This window comes from Corvus moneduloides, chromosome 1 (genome assembly GCF_009650955.1).
Source record: "Corvus moneduloides isolate bCorMon1 chromosome 1, bCorMon1.pri, whole genome shotgun sequence".
NCBI classification, from domain to species: domain Eukaryota; kingdom Metazoa; phylum Chordata; class Aves; order Passeriformes; family Corvidae; genus Corvus; species Corvus moneduloides.
In genome coordinates this window covers 21721048-21731790 of record NC_045476.1, presented here as the reverse complement: position 1 = coordinate 21731790, position 10743 = coordinate 21721048, and positions in this window count along the sequence as shown.

The following is a 10743-nucleotide window of genomic DNA, read 5'->3' as shown; positions in this document are numbered from 1 at the left end:
AATAATCAAGCAGTGTAGACAATCAGACGTGGATGAAAGTGCAAACTGGAACCCTAATTTAACATGACAGTATAGACTGAAATATAATCTGTTCTGGAGTGCAGTTTCTTAACACCAAGCTTAGTCCCATGACTAACCCTGTGGATTTCTACAATGAATCTAACCATAAAGTGGCACTATGAATTGTTTTTATCAGTGAAGCTTTAAACCTGCTGACACAATTCGTTAATCTAGAATTTCTCTGCTGTCCTCTTAAGTTTTCTGGTTTTGTTGCAAATAAAGTGTTGTCACCCTTTGCTCATATTGCCTATCTAAATAGCCAGAGGAAATTGAAACAATGTTCAGCTTCAGTTTTTTAATTCATGGCATTGACTTGAACTCCCAGCTATAAAAATGGAACATGAATAGCATGATAAGCAAAAAAAATTTTAGTGAAGAAATTGTCTTATTCTTAAAGCAAAGATCAGATATGGCTTTACAACGCCATGAAATATAGAAATACACAGAAATTTTGGAGTTACTCATGTTTCTTAGGTGAGACAATATCTGGTGTTGACAGTAAATTATCACCTCCAGGAGAAGAATGGGTCACTGCTGTGGGACAATGGCTGGTGAGGAAGGCCCCAAATGAGGCTGTGAGTAGATCATAAACACGCTTAGGACTGGGGAGCTCTTCATTTGTCCACTATAAATTATCAGCTTCAGGCTACTGCCAGCATCCAATATCCCACAGCAGGTTTCTAAAACAAACACCTTACACATAACTCTAACAAGAACTTGCAAACTTTGAGGGGAAATCTCAGATCCAGGACTTCAGTGTAAACATTATTTTCTGGATTTCCTCACTGCTCAACACTTGTTTCCCTAATTCAAGGTAGTTCTACAATATTTCATTTTCAGTACTAGCAATCAGCAATTTTGATAGCTCAGACCCTGTGGTGATGCGATGTTTTTATTCTATTTTTGTATGTTCTTTGTACCCTAATGGTTCGTCCCTACCTTCCCCACTTCTACTCCCAGTTGGTTTGCCCCAGATTCAAGCCACTCCCCCAGTGCTCCCAATATGGTTATCCCCTCCCCTTGTTCTGGCACCTTCCCTGCCAATCGCCCAAACCCCTCCCAGAGTTCTGGATTGTTCTGTGTCTGTCACCCAGGCCCTGCGTAATTACCCTTATATGGTTCCCATCAATCCCCCGAGACCCTGCCCCCTCAGATACCGCCCCTTTTGGAAATCCCCTAAACCTCAACGCCCCATTGGGGCATGTGACCCTTCTCCCTTCACCCACCAAGACCATTGGATCAGATGCGAGTCCTTCTCTCCACCATCCCGCCCTCCTAATCCGCCTATTGGTCCCTAGTTGGATTACTCCTCCCATTCAACCCCCTCTATAAGGTGTAGCAGAAGTGCAACTGTTGCTTGTACACTGTGGATCCCTTTCGGTAAGCTTGGGTTATCTCCTGTGGCAAGCCTTTCTGCTATTTTTTATCTTTCCTTTCGTCGGGGGCTGCTGACTGCCACAGTGCCTGTAGCCTTTGCTCCCCTGGGTAGAGCAGAGGCTTCAGAGGAGCAGCTTTAGAGCTCCGTGCCTACGGCTGCTCCCCACTCCTGCCGCACACCGCTGGAGCTAGCTTGGGCAGTGGACAGCAGCGGTCACTGCAACAAGACCTTGCTTTAATACACTGATAGACTCAAATTGGAACATTTACAATGTCTGTTAATACCACAATAATATGTTTATATATAGGAAAAAGCTTGCCTGTTTGCTTACCATCAGTCTTACCACCACCACATGAGACCTCTCCTGTGCCAGGTTGTGCCTCTTGTGTGAAACGCTAAACAAGAGATGGGACACATGAAAATTTTGTTAAAACACACTCCTTCAAGAGCCTTTCAAGACACAGCGTTCTCCATGGTAGTGGTTAGAGAAATGCTGTCTTGAGAATAGCAAATCTGGGATCTGTCACAGAGAGGAAAGTTGTAGGCAGGAATCCAGTTCCATACCGCTGATTTCTCTGATGCTACAAAGACAAAAACCATTTCAGGCTATAGTTACCCTTGTTAAGGATAATTCTTTATCTCTGATTTTTTACTTACTTTCTGATCCAATTTTGATGTTGTCATATAAGAGATAAAGCATTTCTTTATACTCCCAAGTTCCAGTGGTTGGTCTGAAAATTTTCTCTGCTTCTGAGAGTTGTGGCCAATAAAGAATGTCAGCGTAGGTATCACGGAGTTTATCTGTAAGAAAAGTCCCTGCAAAGGCATCAGATCCTCCTGTTGTTGTGCTAGGAAGGATTTGTCCTATGCATTCAGAAAGCAAGTTGATACCCACAAAAGTGACAACCACCTACAAAACCTACTCCACTGAAGTAACAAGTAAAAATATTTTTCATCACAAGGCTATGTCTTACTTCCAGATATCTCATAAATATTCATATTTACTTCTTCAAGTTTTAGTTTGGTCACACTCCTCTCCTTTAGCTGGGTGCATTAAATGATTTGGTGCTCATATCTCTGTTACAAAGCGTCTCATACACAGCAATCTGGAGTGCAAAGCTGTAATTTTGTTTCATTCATAACTGCTATCGTTTTAAAACCTTTTTCCCTTGGTTTGGAAAATCTTACAGGTCAGTCAACACAATATAATTAATGTAAGACATGGCGGTTTTTCAGAATAAATTAATATAGAGCTTTAAAATGCTTCTTAGCTCCTTGTGTTTGTTGTGTGACAGATTTGAATGCTTGTTTAGCAAAATTATTAAATGTAATTTATCTTTGCCATAGCTTGATATTCAAGCAAGCTTCACAAAAACAGAATTAAAAAACCAAATCGTATTCAATAATAGCACAGATTAATCTTGGAGATAGACGAAAGGTGTTACAGAAAATGTAAGGTGCCACTTATAACGATAACAAAAGATCTCTAGCACTCTACCTCACACGCTTGCCTGCTATGAGCTTGGGTTAGTCTTTGGAAGATATGATTCCTACCACTTCAAGGTAAAAAACAAAAGGATGACATTTAAGTCGTCCGGTTTAAGATATGTTTTTCTTCTTTCTTTTTTTTTTAATTTTTAAGTCAAATGTGTCTGCTCAGCATTTTTCAAAATTGGAGATGACATACTGATGCCTCTGGTTTCCTTTGTGACTAGTCCTTAATGAGAAATGAAACACAGCTATTTTCCAAAGCAAACTCATAGGTTCTGAAAGTTCTCACAAGTAAAGTGATGACTGCTTAACTTATAAGGTTGCCAATGGGATAGGCTACAGCTCGTATACCAAGGGAATGTCATATGCCATAATTCATGATAATATTCGTTCTAGATGAAGTGAAGCAGCCCGGTAAGGAAGAACAAATATCAGGTCCTTGGAGGCAGCAGGGTATTTCTCCTCTGGAGTTCATTGTAAGAGGGTTTCCTCACAGAGTGGCTCCTTCAGCAACAGTGATGACATGCATGAAAATTAAAACCATTGAGGTTGTATGTTTCATGTCTATTGTATTTACGCACTGCATATATATATTAATTACATCTACTTTGTATAATTACACAAGAATAGCACTGAAGTGGCTATGTACAATTAAATTTTCTAAGTATTTGTATAATTGAACTTAAAGGCATTATATATCATAATAAGCTTAGATGCCTGGTCCACAAGTATCTTTACTGTCCTCCAGATCAAAATGTGCATATTTGCCCCATGTTTCTGTGGCAATATATTTACCTCATTTTTCCCTTTCTAAAAGACTTCCTCAGTAATGGCAAATCTTTTCCCTTTCTGGAAGTTTCTGTGTTGAAGTACATGGTCCTCCCATTGTAATCCTGCTACTCAAAATACAGACTGCAACATCCCCCCACAAAATACCCTTCCCTGAACTGACTCTTAGTCAAGGCATGTGTACTCAGGCTTTGAAAATATATCTACTCTACTGTTTTCTTAGATGCTCCGCTAAAACACAGGCCAGTAAATCAAACCTAATTCATATCTGACATTTGAGAAATAACTTTGATGAAATTTTCTGTATGGCAGACTATTGACTTACTTCTTTTTCCCTAGAGCCCTTTGAAAGTGTCTGCAAAAGCATTCTGATAACCTATCTGATATTGTTAGCTCATAAGCAATAGCAATACTCCTTAGGAGTATTTGCTAGGAGTATTTGAAACTCTTCAGGAACAGACTGAGGATGTTTTTCTAAAATACTATCCTCAGGTAACTCATAAGCAGCAAAAGACTATGTCTCAGCTTACCTCAGCAGCTGAAGTACTTAAAAAGTGGATTGTTCTTGGCCACCCCAAACTCAATTAAGCAATCTCGGGTGAGAAGAAACAGGCTCTAACCTATTTGATGGTTCCTAAATAATTCATTCAAGTATGGTGTTCAAGTATAGTCAAGATACTTCTGTAAATACAGGCAATTCAAATACAGTCAATATACTGCTGAAAAAAAATTTAAAGGATATTATTGTTTGTTTTCGAAGTACAAAATATTCTAAGTCAGCTAGCATCTTAACGTATTAAAATTCATATAACCATAGTGAAGAATCTCTTTTGCCACGTAATATGATGATGAGAACAAAGTATAATGTACTGTTTTAAGGCAGTGTTTAAATCTAAGGTGCAATCCCTACACCTGTCATGTCTGTCTCAGATGGAGAAAGGCTCCCTTAAAGTGCTATAAATAGTCTAATCTCCATGTTCAAAGTTTTTTCTCAGCATTACTGTATTCAACAGACCATTTTGTTATCATATTCAGACTGACACTTATTAAGGAGCATAAAAACACTAAGTCCCTAAGTAAACATTTAACTTTCACAATCTATAAATTATTATCTCTTCTATACTGACAGATTGTCTTTCTTTCTGTATAAGGAAAGGCAAAGAAAACTTTTTCAAAATGTGAAAAGTGGGCTTTTATTTCAAATCAAATAGTGCGGCTTGTTCCTTGGTTGACCAGCTGTCTGCTCTCAGCCTCCTCTCATGATGACTAAGCAAAATGTTTTCTCACTTTTTCCACAGAAACCAACTCAACAGGGAAAGGACCTCCTGGGATTTGTTAAAGATGGCTAGAGTGTCTCAGTTTTCTCTCAGTTCTCTTATTAAATAAAACCAACCTTTTACCTACAAGGTTTTTGCTAAATCTTCATAGTGAAATTCACCAAGTGTCTGAAGAAAATTTAAATCTCTTCATGACATAAATGTCACTTTTTCCACTAGAATTCAGGGAAAGATTTTCACTTGCTACTGTCTCTGAAAGCGTGTATAAAATACTACTACACATCCTGAAAACATCCTGTTTCATATTCTTGCCATTCACAATAAATTGAAAATCTTCCATGCTTTTATATGTCCTTTCTACTATTGTTATTTTTACTCTTTTTTAATATGAAGAAGCCTTTCACCACTTCTTCATTTTCCCAGGCCATTTTTTTTGCATGTACTTGTCACCAACTGTCTTAACATTTTCTAACTTACAAAAAAAAATGCTCACACTTTTTCAAGTTACTTGTACTTTAGTTGCTACAAAACCCCACAACTCTCTACACTTAGTTTTACTCACGGATTTTGTTGTAATGAGTAGCATAGGCTTGGGAGTTCTACACCTTCATCCAGGAATCAGCACTCCCAGGGAGTGAGGAAAGTTGCACTCCTGCATGTTCCAGGAGCTTGGTGGAGGTGGAATGTTCAGTCTTTTGGTAGATGTGAAACAGACTGAATTTATTTCTAGAGCCATTTTTAGGGTTTCAGGCACACTGGACATAGTTTTTGCCTAAGTCAACACATCAGTCCAATATGTTAGACTTGCTCACCAAAACAAAATGATTTTACACTGTCTAATCAACAAAACAGGACTCACCATGTTAGATGTACTCCTTTAAGTAGCATAAACTGGACAGACGGGTAAATCCAGAGCAGCTGGCAGTGCATCCTTGAGCACACGCAGCCTAACACGTTCTAGAAGGCCTGCTCTACCTGAAACACCAGGATCTGAGTTCAGTAGCACCAAGTCTTAAAACTGCACTGGTACTCCCCAGTGCCAATAATCCCACTTCTCTGGATTATTTTTTCATTCCCTCATGGGAAGCTATTTCCACCCACATCATACAGTCTTCTCCAGCTGTGAACATAGGCAGCTTGGTACTCTTGAATAACAAAAAAAAGAGCCTACAGCAGAAGAACCGAAAACCTGTACAGTAATTGCTCTTTAGCAGTAGGATTACCATGGGAGCATATAAAACATATGGGTTGTGGCTGAACTGTGACATATTCTTGTCCTTAGCCACAAGTCTTGCCATATCAAAGATTTTTACTGCTTGTCCATTTACACTTAGCAGGTAGGCCAATACCTTCCCTAGTTAAAGAAGTTTGTATTAAAGTTCCCCCCTGATTGTTTGAGGGGTTTTTTTAGACAGAAATGGTATTCCACAGAAGACGCCTTTAAAGAAAGCAGGTCTCCACACCCGTGACTTGATCAGAGGAAACAAAGCTGAGAGGAATACTGGCAGTAACACCCTGGCGTGCTCAGCTGAGCATAAATGCAACGACAAAGGTCTTATCACCAGCTACGTCACTCCAAATTGATAATGAAGCAAGAGGTGAATCATTCTGTATTTTGTAATGCAGGTGATGCTAAAGACAAGATTGTTACCTGGATTCTGTGACTAAGAAGGGCAACCATGCTTATCATACACATCTCACTACCTGTTGCTAGTTACTGCCAACCAAACTTTTCCTTCACTCACCCTTAAAGCCAGAGAGCAAAGCTACTTGTAGCATGACGGCAAAGTTGGTACTACCATAGGTTAGCAATAAAGTGGATTTATAATGTGCCTTCTGCTTATACCTTTCCTACTATTTAGCATTCACAAGAATGATCTCTGCCCAATGGTAGTACAACTTTGGACTTTCTGAGGCCTAATGCATAAAAATGCTCTACTTCTGTGTCTGTCATGGACATTAGACCACAACACCCTCTTCAGTAACAGAAACACAGTTTTTTGACACCACAAAGTCCTCCTCCTCAGTAGTCACTCTGCTCCTACCATTTTAAATACCTGTATTTGAGGTAGCATGTAGGGAGAAATTATTCAAGAAGAAGTGACAGGATTCTGGCTGAGGGGCACGTACACTGCCTGGGGCTCACTAACTGTGCATCACACATGCACAATTTCCAGATGTGCTGGAAGTTATGCTACAACAAGAGTTGCTAAGACATGGTGTTATTGTAAGCAAACACAACTTTCAAATATGCTCCTAAAGTCTGGACTTTAAAGAAACTTACACCTTTCCTGTTCCTGACAATATTGTCCCAGGTGTTTTTTATAATAGACAGTTAATCACTGGTTTTTCCACTTCTCCAAGCCAAAACTGAGCCCATGCCAAGATTTTTGCTGAAGTTATCTCACAAATCTGAGCACACTTTCAAGCAATCCCCAGTGTCTGTCATATTCTGAGGTGCTATGGGGGGGTGGTTACCACTTTCGTTTCTGGCTCTCTTATAAAATCCTAAGCAGGAATCCATCAGCCTGGGACAGCATATACATGTCATGACCACAGCAAATCATTCAGTACTTTGACACAACAAGAACAGAGCACCAGAGGAATCTAGGAATTTCTATTGGAATAAAATCAGAGAGCTTTAATAACAGCATGTGTGCATAAGCTTGATACTAATATGGTTAAGCTTTTGTCAGCACTTCCATTACAAAGTATATGTAAATTTTTGTAGTATATGTAAATTTTTGTAAACCATCTTGCTCACCTTCATTTGTCACACATGCAGTGAAGGTCACCACATTGCTCAACAGACTCTGATAGCAGGGCTATAGCCAACAGAAATATTCAGTACCATGTGGGTTCTAGTATTGTAACATTTTGCCGCAGCTGCAGTTTAAGCCACTTTATTTTTTTTTCCCCTCTAAACCTAATGTAACTGTTTAAACAAATATTTCCCTGTTTCTGATTTTAAAAATTAAATATGACTGCAAAGTTTTGCTTGAAGCAACTATCCTTGAATTTTAAAGGCAGACATTTCTATATTTCCATCTTAGAACACTAGTGAAATGCAAAGATTTTGTGCAATAGAAATTTACCAGGTAATGACTATTCATAATTACACTACTGATTTCAAAGGGGAGAGCTGTAGCACTCGTCTAAAGATTAATTTTAGTTGTTTTGTTAAAACAGATAAGGACTGAAGTTTAAAAATGTAATGGCCTAATGAACCATAAGCTGTTAATGAATAGAGGGAAATATAATTTAGCATTCATATGAAGTGTGTCTCTTTATTAATTAATTTGGTTTTCATATTTATATGAGGCATAATTTGGTAAAATCAGAGTATCTTTTTATTAAATAGAAAAATAATTTTGATGATTACAAATTATCATTTATGAGACAAACTATTTTAACTAAGCAAAACGTGTGTGCACATGTGTACACAAGGTTAAGTATAGATGATGCAGTAATTTAATGTATAATGTAATATTTTGCAAATGGAGGCAAGCCAATGAAATATTACATCCCAAATTTATTGTTGGGTCAGGAATGTTACAGGTATTTGATGAACCATATTGATGACTCTATAATTAAGCTGATTTGAAATGAAAGTTATATTAAAAACAACATTTAGAGCTTTTCTATGGGATGATACCACAGGACCAGTCATTAATTTCATTTTCCACTTATCTCCAAGGGTGCTGAAAAAGATTGATTTCTTTTTTTTTTTTTTTTTTTTTTGCAACTGAGGTTTATATTAAAAATAAACATGATCTCTGATCTTGGTTTTCTCCATATTGAAAATGCAACTACAAAACCAGCCATTGTTAAAAAATTGGGGATTTAACAAAGCTTTAGAGTTAAATTTACTAGATTGTCTTCTTGAAGGGAAGGGAGGTAGTTGTTGAGTTTAAGGATGCGGGTTTTATTAAATTCTGTAAAGAACTGTACCACTTAACATGGGATCATCTGTTTTGTCAAATAGATAATACCAAGAAAATGGGCTGGAACTTGGTAGTTTTGATATCTCCTAGGTTATGTCTATGTTAGCAAATTACACATGGCCAGAATTTTTTCTCTGGCACCAAGACCAGCCAAAGCAGAATAGCTTTGGAGACCTGGGTAACGTTTCCACCCTACAGATAAGCATCTTCATCCAAACCACCTTTCAGAACAACCACATCCATACATGAGACCACACTAAGAGCTTACTAGTATAGACAACAGAATCCTGCTGCCCCAGAGTATTGCCTGCTGCTGTTTAATTTATCAATACATAACATTACATCCTGGAATCAGATCTGTAAAGTTTCTTATTATATGTCATTTTCTGTAATTTAATCTTGGTTCCTTTTGGTATGAATAGAGCCAAACTATTCTAGACAAGCTGCTGAGATATACCTCCTTAAATGAAAGCAAAAGTCAAAAAGCTTAATGCTGATACAGGAGTTTAAATGTGCAATAGACATCCATTATCCCTATGCCATTGGTGCTATTTCTGGCCGCCTTCTGTTCTAAGGATAAGAATTTGAGGAGAGAAGTTGTTTGGAAGTAACTAATTTTTCCTTTAGTCCTAATTTGCTTATATTATTATGTGCTGGCAATCCAGAGGGCAAACCTCATCCTAGAGTGCATCAAAGACAACCAGCTTGTCAAAATAGGTGATTATCCTGCTGTATTCAGTGATGGTGTGGCTCAGCTTGAGCCCTGTGTGCAGTTCTGGGCCCCACAATACAAGAAGAATGTGAAAGTGCTTCAACATGTGTAGAAGAGGGCAACAAAGCTGGTGAAAGGGCTGGGAGGAATGTCCTGTGAGGAGCACTAAGGACTTTGGGCTTGTCTGGTTTGGCAAAAAGGAGTATGAGGGGTGACCTCATTGCTCTCTACAGCTTCCCAGGGTGGAGGAGGAAGTGGAGAGGAAGATGCTGATCTCTTCTCCCTGGTATCAAGTGATAGGACACATGGGAATGGTTCCAAGTTGCACCAGTGAAGGTTTCTACTGGACATCAGGAAGTATTTCTTTACTGAGAGGGTGGTCAAACAGTGGAACAGGCTTCCTAGATAGTTGGTTGATGGACCCAGTCTGTCTGTTTAAGAGGAGTTTGGACAATGCTCTTAGCACTGTGCTTTAACTTTTGGTGTAGCCCTGAATTGGTCAGGCAGTTGGACTAGATGGTCATTGTAGGTCCCTTCCAACTGAAATAGTCTCTTCTATTTTATTTAGTTCAGTTCATATTTCTTATGCCATTCCACAACATCTTGTTTCTGCTGTTTTGAGAAGACTCTGCTACTGCTTTGTTTGGAGACCAGGCGGCTTAGCTAGAGTCACTCCAAACTCAATCCTGTTGCCCAAACATAGGCACTGAAAGTCATCCAAAGGTGTGATACGTCCTCACCACAAACAGATTTCAGATCTTTGGGGCACCTCGAGGACACACTAGAGACCACTACGTTTAAGGAATAGAACTGAGACCTTCAGATTTCAAGATAACAACAAAACATCAGGGCTTTGCATACAGGCTGGTGTTAAAACATGCTATACAGTAAAGATGTCAAGATTTTCACTGACTCATTAAATACAGCTCCACAGGTTTAGGTTTCAGAAAGCAGGTTTAGGGTGGATAAGGTCTGAATATTCTGGGAGTACTTACAAATTTTTTTCAGTTAGCTGTAGAATGTCATTTCACAGAGGTGCCTCCTCATTGCATTGTTTCCATTTTCCTAAATGTGGGTTTAATAAAATCTTGG